The 9,071-nt window shown below is 55.2% G+C and overlaps 1 protein-coding gene across 1 annotated transcript in view; it reads left to right on the forward strand.

Annotated features, from left to right (window-relative positions):
• The first annotated feature begins 8,425 nt into the window (after window positions 1-8,425).
• CXXC5 (CXXC finger protein 5) overlaps window positions 8,426-9,071 on the forward strand; it is a 36,576-nt gene continuing 35,930 nt past the window's right edge. The window contains exon 1 of the mRNA XM_007461443.1: window positions 8,426-8,994. The gene's annotated coding sequence lies outside the window, so the exon portion shown is untranslated. The remainder of the gene's footprint in view (window positions 8,995-9,071) is intronic.

Below are 9,071 nucleotides of genomic sequence, written 5' to 3' on the forward strand. Positions count from 1 at the left end.
ATGCCGAGCTCTCCCCTTGAGGAAGGGGAGAAAAGAAGACACTGTGGGTTGGCTAAATGCTACCTGAGTCCCCCCCCAACCCAGAAGCCCTTGAGCCTGAGGACTGGGGAGGGAGCTCCCTCTGGAGTCATCTCCCTCTTCCTGCTCAAGCAGGCAGGCAGGCATTGAGGTAAGGGAAAGTTTTCTAGAGCATAGTGTCACTGCTGGGAAGTCCCTACTTATGTCTAACCTACTTCCTTTCTTCTTGTAGCATCTGCCCTCTCTTGGGCTGTGTGGTTCTCTGGCCAGGGTGTGCCCTTATTCCTGGGGAAGAGAACCCCATGGGGGAATTTTCAGTCAAAATAAAGGTCAACGGATCCTTGTGTGGGTAGAGGGATGAGGGTGCCTAACTGGGCTCAGCTAGGGGATGGAGAAGAGCACTGGTGCCAGTTGACAGACCAGGGCCTACAGAGAGCAGGGTTTCCCCAAGACACATTGAACCCAGCACCAGCCTAGGGGGTCCTAGGGTGGGGAGGAGGAAGTGGCCGGGAGGTGGGCAGTGGCTTTGTAACCAGAGATGGGCCAAGCGGTATGAGGCAGCAGCTTGGAGCTGGAGTTTAAAATAGCGCCTCGGCCTGGCCAGGATCGGGTTCGGGTCACCCACAAGGCAGTGTGGCCACGACCATCCGGCTCAGGTTTCTTGCCACCCTTGATGATTTAATGGAGGAGGGGGCTACCCAGGCAGATGGGCCTAAGAAAGGGGGTCCAGGCACTGCCACTTACAGTCCCCTGAGCAGGCTCTTGCCTGTCTCCTTTCTCCTCCACACCCACCCCCACGGGACAGATTGCCCCAGCTGCAGCCTGATGCTCTCCCTCCTCTTCAGTAAATATTTGACACCAACTGAGGACCAGGTACTTGACAGAGCATGGAGATGAGTAAGGCCTTGACCTTGTCTAAAGCCCAGGAGTTTTGGTCCCCAGGAGTGCACAGGAGGGGGAAGGTGATAAGTATTCAGCAGAGACCCTCCACTGATGTCCTAGCCTCAATCCTGAAAGTCCTAGGCATTGGGAAAGGAAGAGGCAGAAAGACCCCCACAGGCTGCAAGAGAGGAGGGTTAGACCTCAAATAAGCCTTCCAGTGAAGAAATGGATTATGGCTACAGTGGAGAGGGGAAAATGTCTTCTCAAAAGCTAGTGATCATCCTTGAAAATTCCCCAGGGTGGTCCACTCCCCCAGTGTTCCCTGGCCTGCCCCTCCCCCAAGGCAAAGCCCTCAGACATAGATCTGAGAGCACATTCTGGTCCTTCTCTGTCCAAGTAGAGTGATCACTTCCTCAGGCTGACCCAAGCAATAGGGCAAGGGGCGAGGGGATATGGGGGTGGGGGGTCCCCTCTTTAGTTTTTTGAGGGAAATAGCTCTAGCTCTGCCACGTCCCATTTTTCTGTTAGAAAGTGGGAAAAACCTACTTCAATCAATAAAAAGTTATAACCATAATCCCTTCTGCTCCACTCTCCCTTGCCAGAGAGTCTCTGGGCCCCTAGGGGCAGTAACAACCTCTGGGCAGTGGTCCTTGAGGCCTGGCAGGTAGGGTTTCTCCCCACTTTGCCCTCCTTCCCCAGCCATGAGTCCAAGGAGGTGACCCACCCAGCAGGCCAAGCCAGCTCAGGGCCGGCCAGATCTCTCTCTAACTGGAGCAATGGCCATCTCTCCTGAAGGAGCCCACATATATCTAAAAAAGCGTCTTGTATATCTTAATGATTTCTCAACAGCCCCTGATTGAAGCATGCTCAATTTAGCTGTGCCGTAAGTAACTTTTTATATTTCCTCGGGGAATCATTTCGTTTATGAATCTTTTCTGAATCTGCAATCTCGATTAAAAGTTGATTTTTTTTTTTTTTTTTTTTTTTTTTTTTTATGCGGGCCTCTCACTGTTGTGGCCTCTCTCGTTGCGGAGCACAGGCTTTTTTTTTTTTTTTTTTTTTTATCTCTGTCTCCTCGGCTTCTGAGATGCCTCCCTAGCGAAAAGGGTGGTAGCACCATCAGTCCTCCCTCCTTAGCCTGTCTGGGTCAGGAGAGTTCTTCCTGAGGTGTGGGGGGAGCAGCAGCCAAGCCTCCTCTGTGGTAGCACCTGGGGCTACGTGACCTGAGGGAGAGCTGCCCTGGAGGAGGGGCTTACAGAGAGGTTGGGGGCATTGGCAGTCTCCTGCCCACTTATACCCTCCCCTACCTGCCTCATATCAGCCCCGCTACTACCAGTGTTACACTGGGAGGATTGTCCCGCCCATTCTGGCTTTAGGGTGTCTCCTCACCTGTAGTTTAGGAATTTAAGAAGGAGACAGAGAACCCTTCAAGGGTTCAGCTTGGGAGCACACAACAGGTTCAAATCCTGGCCCTGCTCCTGTACAGCTGCCACAGCCTAGGTAAGTCACCTCTCCTCTCAGAGCCTCAGTTTCCTTATTTGCAAAATGAGAATGTGATTGCTAAACAGATTACCAAGGAGGTAAAGGGTTTAGCACAATATCTTCAGAAAGGCAGCTTTTATTATTTCCCTTGGGGGACCCCAGCACCAGGAAGCAGGGTTGGAGCAATGCTGAGGGTCCTGTCCCAATTCTGAACAGTATCTAATTCTTTTCCTCAACCCATTCATTATCTAGTCCTGGTGATACCCCTTGAGGGTGAAGTGGGTGGGACTGGTATAGTTATCTCCCTGAGGATAAGGGTCTGGTGGGGTTGGGACTTGCCCAGGGGCTGCCCCAGGAGGCCCACCCAGAGCTCCTGACTCTCTCCTAAGAGGCAAAGGTCAGGACTACAGTAGGAAGGCTGGAGGGCAAACTAGGGTGAGAAGCTCCGAACTTAACAGAGAACGGCCTTCCCCAAAGACACTGTCCCCATCTCCCCCCACCCTCCCTCCAGATAGTCGGGGGAGGGATTTGTCCAGGTGCTGCAACCTCTGGCTCTGACCTCTAACCTCTGACTCTGGCCTCCGGGGGGCTGGTGGGCTCTCTAAGTGTCAGAGTCACAACTGGGGGTGGGGCTGAGGGGACCCTGCAGCAGAGGCTGCTCTGGGAGTTAACGATTTACGAGGGGCCCCTTCCTGAGGCCTCCCTCCTCACAGGCCCAGCAAGGCAAGCAACCCGTGACTGCCCAGGTGGCTAGACACAGAACCAGTCCCGCCAGTTCAAAGAGCAGTTCATCCTGGGCCTACCCCCAGGCAACTGCCTGAGTACCCCATTCTCTGGAAGAGGAAGGCAAAGTAGGGGTTGGTAGGTAGGGTCTGGTCTGAGGAGGGAGGCTGGGTCCTGTTTTCCAAAGTCTCAGTGTGAGGGACATTTAAGACCCTGCTTTGCCTTCTGGAGTCACATCTGTGAGGGGAGGTCTAGCCCTACCTCTCCACCTCCAGCAACTTTTCTCCATATCACCCCACCCTAGCCTGCATGTCTTGGGTAGAGCACTTTCTGGCCAGGCTTCTGGATGCCCAGGGCACACCACTGCCCGCCCCCGCTCTTTGGGCCTGGTCTGTGGCCTCCAGGTTTGGGATGCTGTGTCCTCCCCTCCCCCAAGGCCCCTTTCTGTTACCTTGCGGCCCCTCCCTCTTCTTGACCCTGAGGCCATGGAGCCACAGCTTTGGCCTCTGGGGGCACACGGTCCCACTTCCTCTTGGAGAGACAGTTGAACCATGATTGTGCCTAGTGAAGTCAAGAGTTATTGTCAGGGGACTTCCTCGTGGCGCAGTGGTTAAGAACCCCCCTGCCAATGCAGGAGACATGGGTTTGATACCTGGTCCTGGAAGATCCCACATGCCACGGAGCAACTAAGCCGGTGCATCACAACTACTGAGCCTGCGTGCCTAGAGCCCATGCTCTGCAACAAGAGAAGCCACTGCAATGAGAAGCCTGCACACGGCAACGAAGAGTAGCCCCTGCTCCCTGCAACAGAAAGCCCAAAGCCTGAGTGCAGCAATGAAGACCCAACACAGCCAGGGAGAGAGGGAGGGAGGGAGGGAGAGAGGGAGGAAAGAAGGAAGATCTTAAGAAAAAAAGAGTTACTGTCAGGGGCATGATGGACGCCCCCAACTGTCCCCACTCCCCTTACCACATAAGGGCTGAGTTCCCTGGGCCTGGCAGAGCATGCGGCTACTTCTGGTTGTCTGGCACATGTATAGCTGTGTGCCGGGGTGCAAGCGGAAATACAAAGTGTGAGTGTATGTGTTGGCCTGGTCTCTGCTCCCTCCCAGCCTCACTCCAGAGTCATTTTATTCTGGGACTGGAGTCCCCCTTCTGCCCGCCTCCCTTCCCCACTGTTTACACAGCTCAGGGCCACGCTGGGCCACCAAACTGACTTCTTAGGGATGGCTGGACCTTGGCCTCCTAAGAAACAGATCTAGCTTTTCTGAAATTTCCTTCTAGTTCCACTGTTCTCTTGTCCCTTCAGAGGTCATGGGGGCAGGGGTGGGGCCGAAGGGCCAGTGGTCAGTATGTGAGGTCTTAGACCCCAGAGGCGTGGGCGCATGTCTAGGCAGTAAAGCTTCCCTCTTCCCCTGCCCATGTTTGCACCCCCAGCCCTGCTCTGGAATTTTGGCCAAGGTCACAGTCTAGTGTGACCCCACTGAGCATTAACCTGCACCTTGCCCTGAGGCAGGGCTCCAAATGCCCTGGCTCTCATTTTCTGTGATACAGATGCGGGAACTGGGGCCTCAGGAGAGGCATAGGCCAAGCTCTGGGTTGGCCGTCTTTATTGGAGACGAACCCCCACACTCCTCTCCATGCAGCCATTCCCAGTCACTGGATGTTTAATCAATGACTGACATTAGCTGATAGATGGTAGTCATGGAAATGGTAGATCCCCCACACAAGGCATGGGTTTAAATCTTGGTTTTGCTACTTTGTAACATTAAGCAGTTGTCTTGAATACCAGGATTAAATAAGCATATTCACAGAAAGCGATTAGTGTGGTGCCAGACACATAGTAAGTGCTCAGAAAACTGTTGGCTACAGTCCTTACTACTGGTACGTACTTAGTGCCAGGCTTCAGACCCAAAGCAGGTAGGAGACTCTCCCTTACCCTCAACAAATTTTCGTGAGTGGTAGTGGTGAGGGGACAGGGAGACAATGAGCAAATAAAAGCTATTTCTGTGCAGTGTGGTCACTGTGGCCATAGGAGGGGACAGATGAGGGCCCCCAAAGCCAGGCCACAGAGTACAATTGTTCAGTGCATGCACTGCAAAAAAGGCACCTGGCCAAGGGGTCTAGGAAGACTGGAAGACAGTTTATGACCTGCTGCCACATGGGGGTACCTATATCTGCCAAAAAGTGGTAGCTTTTTCTAATTTGCACAAAGACTAGTGCTGGCTCTGTAGATATAAGCCAAACTGAGGTGGGGAGTAGAAGTCAAAGAAGGTTCCCAGTGGAGTAGTACATGCTCTTGGGCTTCAGTGAGGACTTCAGGAGTTCCCTTCTGGGCAGAGGGAACAGTGCATGCAAAGCCACAGATACTTGAAGGGAAGTTTTGGGGTGTCTGAGGGAACCACCAGTGTTGAGTGGTGTTGGTCAGCAGGGCTCAGGAATTGCAGGGAAGAATAGGACCAGTTAGGGAAGCCAGGCCAAGTTGGGAAAGGGGCTTGAGCTGAGCCCTATGGGCTCTGATTAGTCACTACAGGATGAGGAACAGGTGAACCCCAGGCAGATCTGTGTGTGAGAAGCCTCACTAGGATAGCAAATCTCTGAGGTTAGGAAAACAACTTTGGTGCCAGTCTCATGTCAGTTTCCTCATCTGAAAAATGGGGACAATACTACTACTGGGGCTGATGTAAAGATTAAATGAGATAAGTTACCTTAACTATTTAGCTTAATGCCCTGCTCAGGGTAAGGGCTTTGTAAATGCCAGCTATGGATATTATAACCAGGACCAGGAGAGCAGGATCCAGGTAACTGGACTGACACATTCCTATCCAGAAGACAGGGCAGGTGGGTGCAGGGCCCTTCTCTCCCCGACAGGTACTAGAGACTATGGAATTTGCTTCCTGACTCTAAGCTGATTGATTGAATAGCAATATGAAACTCCAATACTCATTTTTGGAGGGATTGTGAACTAGGATCCCTTTACTTCTTCTTATGGAAGGGGCCTGGGGTGGGGATAGTCTCTCCCAAGGCCAGAGACCTCCCGCCCAATCCTTCCTGGGTGTCTCCCCCTTGTCTGACTTGATATGGTAGAGAGTTCTATGTGGATGGTTTGCACATGGCATTTCCTGTTCATGTTGCATTTTCCATGTGGACAGTTCTGCCGCTCTCCTCTCTGGTTCCTACCTGGGGTGGATAAGTGAGGATCTGGGTCTCCCTCCACTTCTTAATTTCCAGGAGAAGGGGAAGACTCCAAGATCCACTCTCTAAACTAGGCCAGGCATATGCCAACACCCGTTCCCTGAGAAAGTCACCATTGGTATCACCTGACTCATCTCCATTGCAGCCTGCAGCCCCCTGGGCTTTGCCCTTCTGAGATGGGGAGGGGACAGAGGTCTTGGGGAAAAAAGTGGATAATTAATAGTAATTCCCTAAGGTGGAGCTACCATCCCCCCCACCCCCCATGGATTTCAGCATGAAGCTTTTTTCAGGTATGCAGGGCCTGATTCTGCACTCACCCTAGGCTTCAGAAGCCCTGAGGACTGAGTTTCATTTCTTGGGTCCTAATCCTCTGAGGCCTGCTGCTGACTCCTGAGCAACAGGTCCCACCTCACAGTTTGGGCCTCAGCTTCCCCAGAAAAGGTAGACAGTGGTGGGCTAAGTGTTTGCAGATCCTTGAGCATCTAGGCCTGGGACCCTGCTTCTTTTTGCCTTGTATGGTCAGTGCCTAACACCATACTGTACCTCACACTCAGGGTGGGGCCCAGAATGTCTATCTTTAAGCAGTTTAGGGGTCATAATCTGGAGGTGTTCGTTTGTCTTAAAACTGTGTTCTCAGAGCAAGTACCTTGCTTTACTCACATAGTACGTTTGGTGTGGCTTTGAGGAAGCTTGCTGGACAGGCTAGGGAGCCATTCGTTGACACACAGTTAAAGGAGGACACTTCTCAGCTTTTGTGGAAGGGAGGGGGTGTCCAAGAGAGGGTCATTCCCTGTGGCCTGGGAGGTCAGGACAGGTAAGAGACAACACATTCCAGATGAACTCTGCCCTCTGACACCTCCCTCACACCCCTATCCCCTGGCAGGGTCAAAGTCCCAAAGCCAAATTTAGAAGGCTTGGAGGGTGGGCACCAGCGGCTGCTCCCATGAGACCCAGGCCCCAGGCCCTCCAACACCGAGGCAGGCGGCACAGAGGAGGAAACAGCGAGGTGGGAGCTAGTTTTGCTTCTTCCACTGAGACTGCTCCAGTGGCTGGAGGCACCGGGTCACCGCAGTTAACTCCCTGTTATCTGGGTCCCAGTCGTTCACAGGCAGTAATGTTTAACCCTAGGCAGACTTCGAAAACCGTCCTGCCCCTTTCCTGTTAGGGTCTCTGGTCTGGGGGCTGTGTTTTCTCTGTCTCACGGAGGCAGCACAAATCCACCCCCACAAATTCCACAGAATTGAAGAAACTTTCCACTTTGGGATTATACGAGTGAGCCTGGGGCTCGCTCTGTGGGTCCCTGAAGTGGTGAGAAGACGACATCTGCAGCTTTAGGATTAGCCCAAGCTGGGCAGATGGAGGGGGCACTGAATGACGGCGAGGATATGCGGGCCCAAATCTGTACCCGCTGGGCTTTTGTTCTCTCTTTCAACCAGTGTCTATTGAGCGTTTCTCTGTGCTAGGCACTGTTTCGGGCTCAGAGTTCACCGGCCACGGTCTCAGGGCACCACAATGTAGTCGCTTTAGCTCCAGGACTCAGGGTTTCCGTTGGGGCCAGCGTAGGTAACAAAATGTCCTTTCTCAGATCAGTTTCCTCATCTGTGTAATGGGGACAGGAACCTCCACCCCCTTTCTCCCGGGTAACTAGAGCCCACCGAGTACGGGAATGCGCTCTGGGAAGGGTGCAATCTTTGAACACGCGTCTAGCTCCAAGAGTGCTCGGCTGTGAGTTCTCGGCCCTACGCGCACCTGAGCTGAGGGGCGCGGCCAAACCCTTCCTACTGGTCCTTGGAGCTTCGCGGCCGGCTGGAGAGAGGGGGCAGAGAGATGGCGGATTTCCCCATAAGGTGCGTCTCCAAGCCCATGCACTCCTCACAGAACGGGAGAGGTCCTCTTATTTTTTGTAAAGTTGCAGAAAAAGAGATGAAGACGGGGCGCGCTGGGGAGCTCAGCCTGGGCCGACCTCGTCAGAGCGCGGGGAGCTTGAGGCGCAGTGGCTGCGGCTCCGGCCTCAGAGCCTGCGGCGTCCAAGTGGCCAGAGCTGCGTCGGGAGGGAGGCGGAGGGAGGAGGGAGGGGACCCGAGTTGGCGGGGGGGGGAAGGAGGAGGGAGCGTTGAGTCCGGTCCGGGTTTTGCCGGCAGCCCCCGGGCAGCGTTCAGAGCTCCTGCCCGGGCGGGCGCGCGGCGGCGGCGGTGGCAGAGGCGGCGGAGCCTGAGCGGGGATGTAGAGGCGGCAGCAGAGGCGGTGGCGGCGGCGAGAGCAGGCGCCCGAGCCGAGAAAGAAGAGCGGCCGAACCTTGTTACCCGAAGCCGGGCCCCGCGTCCCTGCCCTGCCCAGCCCAGCCCAGCGCCCAGCCATGCGCGCTGCCTGCTGAGTCCGGGCGCCTCACGCTGCGCCCTCCGCCAGCCGCTCAGCGCTACGCTTGGGGGTGATTAGTTGCTTTTTGTTGTTTTTTAATTTGGGCCGCGGGGAGGGGGAGGAGGGGCAGGTGCTGCAGGCTCCCCCCCCTCCCCGCCTCCGACCAGCCGCGGCGGCGTGACTCCGGCTCCGGACCCGGGCACGGCGGGCGGCGCGGCTGGAGCGGAGCGCACCGCGGCGGCGGTGCCCAGAGCGGAGCGCAGCTCCCCGCCCCTCCCCTCCCCCTCGGCCTCGCGGCGGCGGCGGCGGCAGTGGCGGCTTGGACGACTCTGAGAGCCGGTAGGTGTCGGGCCACGGCCCTCCCCCGACCCCCCCCCGGAGGCCGGCCCCCTCCCCTTCCCCGCCTACCTCCCTCT

This window comes from Lipotes vexillifer, unplaced genomic scaffold, assembly GCF_000442215.2.
Source record: "Lipotes vexillifer unplaced genomic scaffold, Lipotes_vexillifer_v1.1 scaffold217, whole genome shotgun sequence".
In the NCBI taxonomy this organism is placed as follows: Eukaryota; Metazoa; Chordata; class Mammalia; order Artiodactyla; family Lipotidae; genus Lipotes; species Lipotes vexillifer.